This window comes from Stylophora pistillata, chromosome 12, assembly GCF_964205215.1.
Source record: "Stylophora pistillata chromosome 12, jaStyPist1.2, whole genome shotgun sequence".
NCBI lineage: Eukaryota > Metazoa > Cnidaria > Anthozoa > Scleractinia > Pocilloporidae > Stylophora > Stylophora pistillata.
This window is the reverse complement of record NC_142530.1, coordinates 2,921,973-2,933,128: the sequence shown is the minus strand read 5'-3', so window position 1 is coordinate 2,933,128 and position 11,156 is coordinate 2,921,973. Positions and strand designations below refer to the sequence as shown.

The 11,156-nt window shown below is 40.6% G+C and overlaps 1 pseudogene across 1 annotated transcript; it reads left to right on the top strand.

The window, feature by feature from the left end:
* The first annotated feature begins 564 nt into the window (after positions 1-564).
* Positions 565-5,600, top strand: LOC148718403 (uncharacterized; annotated as a pseudogene). The gene is made up of 3 exons (XR_015994319.1): positions 565-2,863; positions 3,312-3,417; positions 4,506-5,600. The product of XR_015994319.1 is annotated as an uncharacterized LOC148718403 (transcript).
* Positions 5,601-11,156: the final 5,556 nt, after the last annotated feature.

Below are 11,156 nucleotides of genomic sequence, written 5' to 3'. Positions count from 1 at the left end.
CCACGTATTCCCATGTATTCCCATGTATTCTTATGCATTCCCATGTATTCCCATGTATTCCCTTGTATTCCCATGTATTCCTATATATTCCCACATATTCCCATGTATTCATATGTATTCCCATGTATTCCTATGTGTTCCCATGTATTCCCATGCATTCTTATGTATTGCTATGTATTCCCATGTATTTTCATGTTTTCCTATGTATTCCCATGTATTCCTATGTACTCCCATGTATTCCTATGTATTCCCATGTATTCCCGTGTATTCCCATTTATTCCCATTTATTCCCGTGTATTTCCAGGTATTCCCATGTATTCCCACGTATTCCCATGTATTCCCATGTATTCCCATGTATTCTTATGTATTCCCATGTATTCCCATGTAGTCTTATGTATTTCCATGTATTCCCATGTATTCCCATGTATTTCCATGCTATTCCCATGTATTCCCACGTATTCCCATGTTTTCCCATGTATTCTTATGCATTCCCATGTATTCCCATGTATTCCCATGTATTCCCATGTATTCCCACGTATTACCATGTTATTTCCATGTATTCCCATGTATTCCCATGTATTTCCATGTTATTCCCATGTATTCCCATTTATTCCCGTGTATTTCCAGGTATTCCCATGTATTCATATGTATTCCCATGTATTCCTATGTGTTCCCATGTATTCCCATGCATTCTTATGTATTGCTATGTATTCCCATGTATTTCCATGTTATTCCCATGTAGTCCCACGTATTCCCATGTATTCCCATGTATTCCCACGTATTCTTATGTATTCCCGTGTATTCCCATGTATTTCCATGTTATTCCCATGTATTCCTATCTATTCCCATGTATTCTTATGCATTCCCATGTATTCCCATGTATTCCCTTGTATTCCCATGTATTCCCATGTATTCCCTTGTATTCCCATGTATTCCCATGTACTCCCGTGTATTCACGTGTTCCCATTTATTCCCATGTATCCTTATGTATTCCTATGCATTCTCATGTATTCTTATGTATTCCCATGTATTCCCATTTATTCCCATGTATCCTTATGTATTTCTATGCATTCTCACGTATTCCCATGTATTCCAACGTATTTCCACGTATTCCCACGTATTCCCATGTATTCCCATGTATTCCCATGTATTCCCATGTATTCCCGTGTATTGCCATGTATTCCCACATATTACCATGTTATTTCCATGTATTCCCATGTATTCCCATGTATTCCCATGCATTTCCAGGTTATTCCCATGTAACGTTCTATGGATGCCAAAATCAGAATCAGATACGATGAATATATGAAGCTGATATATTTTGAACTGCGGTTATAGATACGTATGATGCACGATCCTCGCAGTAGAGAGCGTATCATCGTATCTGATTTATCATCACGGGTTTATTACGAATCAACATAACGGCCTGCTCCCAGTTGGCGTGTTAGCTCAATTGGTAGAGCACTGCACTAGTGTCGCAGAAGTCAGTGGTTCGAATCCCGTACAGGCCTGATTTTATGGAGGTCTGATTTTCGCTATTGCATAAATAGCGCTCTCTACTGCGAGGATCGTGCATCATACGTATCTATAACCGCAGTTCAAAATATATGAGCTTCATATATTCATCGTATCTAATTCTGATTTTGGCATCCATAGAACCATGGTAACACCATCCCCAGAAGAAATAGATGGTAATATGCAGATGTTTCTGGCAAAATGGGAAAGGCATCTATCTTATCTTTCCTTAGATGCATTGCAAAACATCCGTAGACATATCATCAAGGGATGTTGCTCTGGAATTCCTCCAGGCGGAGGAACAAATCTAAATGAACGTCTACACAAATCTTTAAAAACTTCGCTCCTTTGTGGAGCAACTACAATTTCACCAGAGCTTGCAGTTGCAGTTCTAACTGTTGTATTTTATGCTTGGAATTTTAAAAGAGATCCTGATGCAAAAAAGCACTGTTCGAATGCAAGAATATTTCCAGTTACACCAATTGAGCTTCATTCTGAAGAAGAGATCAATAATGACATGTTCCAAGTTGAAAGAAGATCTAAAACTGCTGGCTATAAACCAGATGTACCTATTACAATGAACATCCCACAAGCACCTGATATTGGCATCAAAACATCATCTTTTGAGAGTAATTTATTACAAGTCAACAACATAGACGATCTGAAAAATGACAGTGTGATAACTTTGTTGTTAACAGAGCTCTATATTTGCTAGAAGTTCTAACAAGTGTTGACAAGAAATGTGTATCTAGAGATGTCAACACTGCTGACTTTCCTTTTTCAGATTTAAAACGAATGTTAGTAAAAATGCATCCACAACAATGTGAAAATATTGCTTTACAAATGGATTTAGATAAAGAATGTCTACAGAGAAATTTGTCATCATTTTCTTTGGAGATCGACAACATTGCAGGTGATGGTAACTGTTGTTTTGCCAGTATAATTACAGAAGTGAGCAAGAGCATGGCTGGTAACGGCACTAACAATGAAACATTTAAACAACATATAACATCTCTTGGATTAGGAAAAGGTATCCAACAAGATACTGAATTGTTGAGGCAGTTATTCTGTACGGAAATAAGAGAAAACCTCCAGAAATATCAGTCATGGGTTGACTTCAACGTTGAGGAAGAATTGCTTAAATTCTCCCAAACTGGATGGTTTGATAGCTCACTTGGCGATCTCTGTGTTTTTGCATGTTGTAACATGTTAAAAATGCCCATTGTTGTGATAACATCTCTTCCTACCACACCATGCATACCTTTCATCCTTAATGATGTATTAAAGGCAGAACCAATCTACATAGCTTTTAAGCACTCTTATCCTGGTCACTATGATGCGACAAAGGGTGGGTAATTTCTATTATCATTGCATGTCAATTTTCATTAGTCACATAGTGACATACTGTCATCCCAATTTTAGCTGCTTCTGAGGTAAAATCTATGTCAAGCATTTAATTTGTTGGCAAAAACATCTGACATATTGAGACTCAAACTCTCTAGTTCCACTAAGGCACTACCAATAAAATCCTTTGATTCTTTAAATTCTGGTTGTTGTTGAAAAGCATGTGTTGAGATTCCAGTTCTGGAAATGACTCTAGTAAATTTGACTATAACTCACAAGCATAGCATATGTTTTGCCAGGAATTAAAAAAAAAAACTTTAGTTGTTTTTGTGAATAAATGAATAAAAGTGTATGCTTCAGCCTAATGTTGATTGTTACCATGGATGTCGGTAGAAAATGTCACAAGCATTTCAACATGTAATAAAATGTGAATATCATTTTCCCTCTATTAGAAATCAAACCCTGTAAAGAAGATGTGAGGATGAATAAAGGGTGCAACTGTGATCTGATGTCCAAACAGCGTGGGAAAGAGGTGACAAGTTCCTGTGAAAACAGCCGGTGAGAGAATTTAAAAGTGTTGAATTTTGCTGAATGTAACTGCCTCTTAACTCTTACTGTCATATTTGCGCATAGCTCTAAATGCAAAACTATGGGCATACAAGTACTGCTTATTTCATTGGGTTAGTCATTTTCCTCTAATGCCAAATTGATACCATACAAAAAGTTAGCCTCCTGCTTAAGTGTGTCTGTAGCATGAATACTTACTTTATCTGAGATTTCTATTACATTTGACAAAAAAGTCGTATTAGGTTTGAGAACTTTATTACAATTGATACAATGTTGTAACTCTCACTGTTTATTATCTATGTTTTTTTCATTAGGTCCATGTCTGTCAAAATGGGCGTTGACTGCTCGAGATTTTGCAGCTGTCTACAGTGTAAAAATTTTACAGAGCAATATAGGCAGAGTCAGTCCCGTTAAAAGGATGCAAATGTGGGATTAATTCAAAGAGAAAAGAAACTGAACATATGTCTTGTGTTGACAAAGCTATTCATAAGTCAAAATGCCCATGCTTAAGATTTCATCGAGGCTGCACAGTTTTGTGCCATTGTTATCGCTGCAACAATCAATATGGGTGTCATAATGCACAAGACACTGTCAGCAAACCGAAAAAGACCAGAAAACGATCGAAACATCATGATTTTAAACGCCTGAATAGCAAAGATTACCTTTTGGAGAATGGATTTGAAATCAAAGCAGGACCATGGACCTCTCTTGAGACTCTAACTCTCTTGGTTGTGATTGAAGTTCTTCAACAATGCCAAGTATCCTTATTGAACTCTAAAAAAGTATTTCAGCTGTACAATTTTGTTGCAAGTTCTAGGAAAGCTGAAGAAATGGCATTCCCAATTTCATTTAAAACATATACCAAAATTTCTGGAAAACTGGCATTTCTTAACTCCAAGCATTCTGTGTTCCAGTCACTTATGGATTCAAGCAATGCAGGTCATGCTTGATTTTACTTCTTTTGTAAAACTATTTTCAAGGTTTCTTAATGTCAGTGTTTTCTGCTGACTTTGTTCTTTTTAATACACAGACTAGAACTTTGAACTCTTTGAACTCTTTCATCTACTTTTTATTAACAGACAAGGCGTTATTTTGTACACAAATAATCTACGTTTGACCTCCTACAAGTCCAACCCTACGTCCTCGTCGTGGGAGGTGGAAACGGGTAGTGCCGGCTAAGAGGGCTCTGGTGAAGCTTGGTAGGCCAATCACCTGCCAAGTGGATATGCTACGATTACAGAAACATCGACAAACAGAAACACGTTTACAGACATCTTGGCAGGAGAAGGCCCTTCCGGGAGAATGACACGGCAGAGGCAAAGCCAGAAGGACCCTCAGCGGCTGACTAACCTTTTTTCTCCAAGACACACCATCAGAATCGGTACGTGGAATGTTAGGTCCATGTACCAAACCGGAACGAAAGAGGGGCCGCCCCAAGAATACCTGGAGGAGGGATACGGAAAAAGAGATGAAGGTCCTCGGGAAGAACTGGAAGGAGCTGCAACAGCTGGCAGAAAAGAGGCGTCAGTGGCGGCAGTTTGTCGATGGCCCATGCTCCAACCTGAAGCCAGGGGCTTAACTAACTAACTAACTAATCTACGTTTGCCAAATTATCTGTGCCATTCATATCAAATGTTGGAAAAATCATCAAAGTGGATGTTTCTTTAATTTCTGCAGGGGCCTGATGTTCATTAGCATATACTGCATTAAAGGGACTAATTCCAATAACATATTGCTCAAAGCTTGAAAAAATGTTGCCTCTGTAAAATATAGTCTATGAGACAATCTAAAAGCTATTTTCTAGTTCTATTTCTTGGTAAAAATGACTGGCTTAGACATTTTCGCAATATATGTCAGTATCTGTTTTTACTTGTTTTTACTTGCATAAATTAAAATTGATGATAAGGCCTAGGCATTTATAGACTATGCTAGTAAAAGTGGCATATTATGCTAGTAGCATTGGTTTTTTTTTGGCCAAATTATGCTAACATTATGCTCTTTTTTCCAAATTATGCCACCGTTTTTTTAAATTATGCTCTTTGAAAAAATGCAAATAAGTCCAAAACATATATTTTTTAACTAGAAGCCGTTCGTCTACAGGAAAGAAACGCAACAAATCCACAATGAATTTCAAATAAACATATGGTTCAGGTTAGACCCGGGCTTAGTGCTTCACATTGAACTACAAATGCTACTAGTTTAACTAAAACTTTAAATATCGATTAAGGTCACCAAGTGCTTGGGACTAGAGACAAAAAATTATCAAATAATGGCATCAAAAATGATCTGATAATTATCAAAATGCGCAAATTATGCTAGCATTGTTACTTGGCAGAAATTAGGCCAGTTTGCTCGAATTATGCCTAAAATTATGCTAGCATAATCTATAAATGCCTAATAAGGCCTCCTTGTTAAAAACAATTTAAAAAGCCAGATATAAAAGCGTAAGGAATCTCGCGCGTATGACCACTGGAAGCCCAATCAATTCAGGAAGTTCTCTTATATTCGGGAGGGCGACGTGGGGGCTGGGCCGGTATATTTGGTATGTTTCCAGTGTGAACTTAAACATGGTCAAACGGAACAAACTTAGCGGACAGTTTATCAGTTGATGTACTTTGCACGCGTTAATTGAACCAAATAAGGAAGGGATCATGTGAACTAGGCTTGGTATATCGTACGATAGTTATATTACTGTAAGCTGTGCATGTGATAGGTTATAGTACCGTATTGTGTAAGACAGCAGAAAAAACTGAAGTGCACGTACACTGTAACCAGATCGATAGTAGAACCCTTGAGAAGTAGAAGAATAAACTCCGTGTTAAAATCGAACGTAGGAAGTGTGATAGATACAGTCCTCAGTTGGATCAGCGAGCGGAACAAAAATTCCGCAACAACCTTCTTCATTTTTGGATATTTTTTGCTTATGTCGCGTTTAGTCCGTTTGCAAATTTCCACGAGTTTTTTGACATCAGAATCTTATATTGCCAAAAGGCCAACATTATGACAAAAGCGTAATGTGATTTTATCTCGAGGCCCTTCATATATAGATTTAAATATTTAGATGTGCCTTTGCATGGGGCAAGGAGCGTTGTCAATCACAGATCTTATGCCAATCAAATGAGGTAAGATCAAATAGCACCAAGGTTATAGGCAAGGTCAGTTTCTCTCCTGGTCCTTCTCGCCTTCATTTCTACCAAGACTGCTCAGATACCTGACGACTACAAACTAGTGTCATTTGATGTGAATTCACTGTTCACAAGTATTCCACTTCAATTAGCATTACAATGCACTGAGACTGCAATCCGACAATGTACCGACCCACTACCGCTACCGACAGACGACATCATGGACTTGCTAAACATTTGCCTAACGTCTACTTACTTTCAGTACAACGGTAAACACTACAAACAGTTACACGGCACTGCCATGGGGTCTCCAGTTTCTGTTGTTATAGCAGAAATTGTGATGCAGAACATCGAGGAACGCGCCCTTTCGACTTGCCGACAAACGATACCGCTTTGGTTACGTTACGTTGACGACACATTCACCGCCGTTCGACACGACGAAATAGGCCATTTTACAGTTGTGTACTTAGTTGCCAAGCCTTTGATTCAGAGTGAGGCTAAAGATGACCTTGTTGTGATAGAGACCTCTATCTAGTTAGCATGATAACAAAGTGATTTACATTTGAAAGGCAGCAAGGTTTGTATCATAACAAGGTCATCCCTAGCCTCACTCCCGCTCAAAGGCTTGGCAAGAACCAAGATCTGTCGGTGGTACCGACAGATCGAAACAGACCAATCACGACCGACTTACGAGTTTGCGCAGGCGCCGAGTATGGCGGCCACGAGGATATTGGCTCCTCTTCTATTAGCTATTTTAATCAATTTTAAGCTTCAATTTTATTACAATATATACTTGGAAGAATACATTTTTTAATAGAATTGTTTTTAAGTATAATGTAGCTTTGTGAAAGTGTACTTCCTGTATTAGATGTAAAATAAGATATGTAATTTTATCTTTTGAACAATAAAGACACACAAGACACACAGACGTCACTTGAGTCTTACAGCCAATAACATCACGGCAAAACCAACCGATCATTTCACACGAACTGGAATAAGAACATTCTACTGACAACAATCATTCACTTGACTCTGATGATGACTTCCGCACAGGTTGTCGAAACGTCAGTCGCTACCACCGACAACAGTCCTTCTCAGGACTACACTCACCCGGACGATCAGACTACACCTTCACATGTTACCCCCGGGGTTCAAACCATTTACTGCATTACGTTCACTTGGACGACAGAGGGGAAGACTTGCGAACGACTACATCACCTACGCAAGCACTGTCAGGCGACAATACGACAACAACTCTGGTTCAATCACCGCTGTAAAGATCACGGCCTTGTTCCGGCCGGGCTCAAACTCAAGTCCCCGTTGAACACACAGGAGGCCATCCAGATCGTCAAAGCCACCTGCAGACGACTGGTCAAAGCGCGGATAAATGATTGCCACAGAAGACTCAAACGCCACAGAAACAAACTACGACAAGTACACGACCAACTGACCTACTTGACAGCGTTACGACAATTGCCGACAAACGAGCCAACAAGACGACTGAACGCGCCCTCACTGGACATCAAGAAAAATTGACACGACTACTACGCGACAAAGAAAACAGACGAAGCAAACCGGACGACAACTGGGTAAGTAACATTTCTTCTCGTTCCTTAGACAAGACTGAAACTCAGGTATTATCATACGGACTAAAACACTCAGTAACACCTAAACGCATACCGACCGAGGCTATTGTATCTAGTGTTGAGGCGGCCCTGTCTCGGCAACGAGAGCTATCTGAGCCGACCAAGGATAACATCAGAAGCAGAATTGCCTCCACTATACAATCAACGTCACTAAATGACAGCAACTTGACTAAAGACGAACAACGCGCACTGAAACGACTGAGAAACGACGAGAACATAGTCATCCTACCAGCCGACAAAGGACGAGTTACTGTTGTTATGGACAAAACTGACTATCACAACAAAATGGACGCACTAGTTAACGACAAACGAACCTACGAAGAACTCAAACGTGACCCAACTCCTGCACTTCAACGTAAACTCAACAGTAAACTACTGACACTCAAGAAAACGAACGCCTTTGACACCCAACGGTACTATCGACTGAGGTGCTCGGTACCACAGCCACCGAAACTCTACGGTTTGCCGAAACTACACAAACCTGGTTTCCCGATGCAACCTATTGTTTCTTTCTGTGGCTCTCCCACATACCAACTATCCAAGTACCTGACGACAACACTACAACCGCTAACCGACAAATCCAGACATAAACTACAATCCACTGAAGACTCCATTAACGCTACCAAGACTGTTCAGATACCTGACGACTACAAACTAGTGTCATTTGATGTGAAATCACTGTTCACAAATATTCCACTTCAATTGGCATTACAATGCACTGAGACTGCAATCCGACAATCTACCGACCCACTACCGCTACCGACAGACGACATTATGGACTTGCTAAAAATTTGCCTAACGTCCTAAAATATATTTCCCTATTACTTTCCAATAAACGTTTTAAGAAAAGAAATTACTCTTGAAAAATCATCGACTGTTATCAAGGTCCGCTTCGCCACCGACAATGCAGATACTAGCAAGGCCATATGCAAACCCGGAAGAACTAGCTATCAGCAACAAAGCTGGAGGACGAAGAACTTGTTATAAGAAATCAAGAGAGGTCAAGATTTCGAGCGAAATGAAAGACAGAGGAAAGACCTCGAGGAGATGAACAACGGTGGGTGTAAAAGTTTCCGTCGCTTGAAGGGGAGGGGCGATGGCGATAAGTATTTTTGTGGTCATTTTTTGGGGAAAATCTGGCCCGTTGTTTGGTCCGTATAAGGACGTTAACTCTTACAAATAAAGACGAAGATCTATGGTGAGGAGGCCGTAGTCATTGCTGGAAAAGGAAAGGAAGGCAATTAAAATGGAAAGGGATACCAAGCAACATTTGTGCAGCCTCTGGGCATATGTGTGGAGCACAAGAAGAACACATTCATCACCCATGCTCAAACAGGCTCTGTGAAGCTGGTTACCTTGATAAAAGGCATTGTTAATTATCTAGGCCATCTTGGACTCCTTTATAAAGCCTTTTCTGGTCATATGAAACATCAGACTGCACCAAAACGTTCCCTACCACAAGCAATCGAGCTTCTGGAAGAACTTGACAGTTACTTGGAAACAATAACAGAAATAGCGTTATCGTATAGCAACGAAGTCAACGATACCAGCACAGATAAACCAAGTGGTCCACAAGGAACTACCTCTAATCAGACAAAGCGTTCGGCGAACATGATCTTAAATGGACTGAAATATCTGGAGGCTTTAGTTAAAGAACACAATCCAGGCCTCGCCATTGATCTGTACTCCTGTCTTACGGTTCAGGTTGAAAACCTCCACGCAATTGGTCATTTCAAAGACCAGTTTCCTACCCTTTTGCAGTACGCACGGAATTTGACAAAGACCGTATACGAAAGCATTAAGCGTGTGGTACCTTGGAGTGCCTACTATTTCACGCACGATAAATCCTATCATCCCACGTTACGCCAGAGCACTCCAATAAATGCCATTCCGAAGCTGGAGCATCTCAACGCAAGAAGGGAGTTGAATAGGCAGGGAAAAGACCTCATGATTGAGTGGACGACAAATGATGGGAAGGGTGCACGGCAGAGAGGTGTGAGGCAAGGGAGCACCATGTTTAAGGCCGGAACATTGCCGTTAAATATGTAAAGAGCATCCGACTATCCTAGAGATAAAATCTCATTTAGCCATAACACTATCCAAGAGGGGACTGTTACTTCTGCTACAACCGTTACGACTGTTACGCCTCCTACATCGCACGAGGCCATCGAAGACGATAAAGCAGTAGAGGCAGCAGAGGTAGAAGACAAGGAATCCGTATGACACTGACTGAGACGCTGAATATTCTATATAGAGGAAACAGTCAAACAGGAAACGCCCACGCCGCAAAAACCCCTAAACCCAGGAGCAACGCCTTTCTCCCCAGGCCAAACCACTCGAACGTCAGAACTAACTGATCGCATGGAATGTTTAATCCAGTTTATGGCCAAAAGAGAACTAATTTCAAATAAAATTGAGAAGTTCGACAACCGCCCCGAAAATTACACCACCTGGAAAGCCGCTTTCAGGAACATGACAAGAGAGGTCAACATCACAGCAAGCGAGGAACTGGCTCTCATGATAGAACACACAACTGGTGAGTCGAAAAGACTCGTTCAGCGGCTGCGCAACACGTATGCAGAAAATCCAGCTACTAGCGTTAGGGAGTCCTGGAAGAAGTTGAGCGAACATTTCGGATCAACGGCCGTCGTTATCCAAGTGTACCTGAACAAGCTAGTAATGTTTCCAACACTTAATCTAAAGGACAATAAAGGGCAGCAGGAATTGGGCGACTTGCTCCTGGAACTCAAATATGCCAAACAAGACGGAGGGCTTACAGGCCTGAAAATCCTCGATGAGCCAGCTCTCTTAAAACCATTACTCGTTAAATTACCCAGTGATCTTCAGTCAAGGTGGCAAAGACACGCTTACTGTTACAAGTCTCAGCATAGCGTAGATTTTCCCCCATTTTAGGAATTGGCCTCTTTCATTCAAGAAATTGCACGGGAGCGGAGCGATC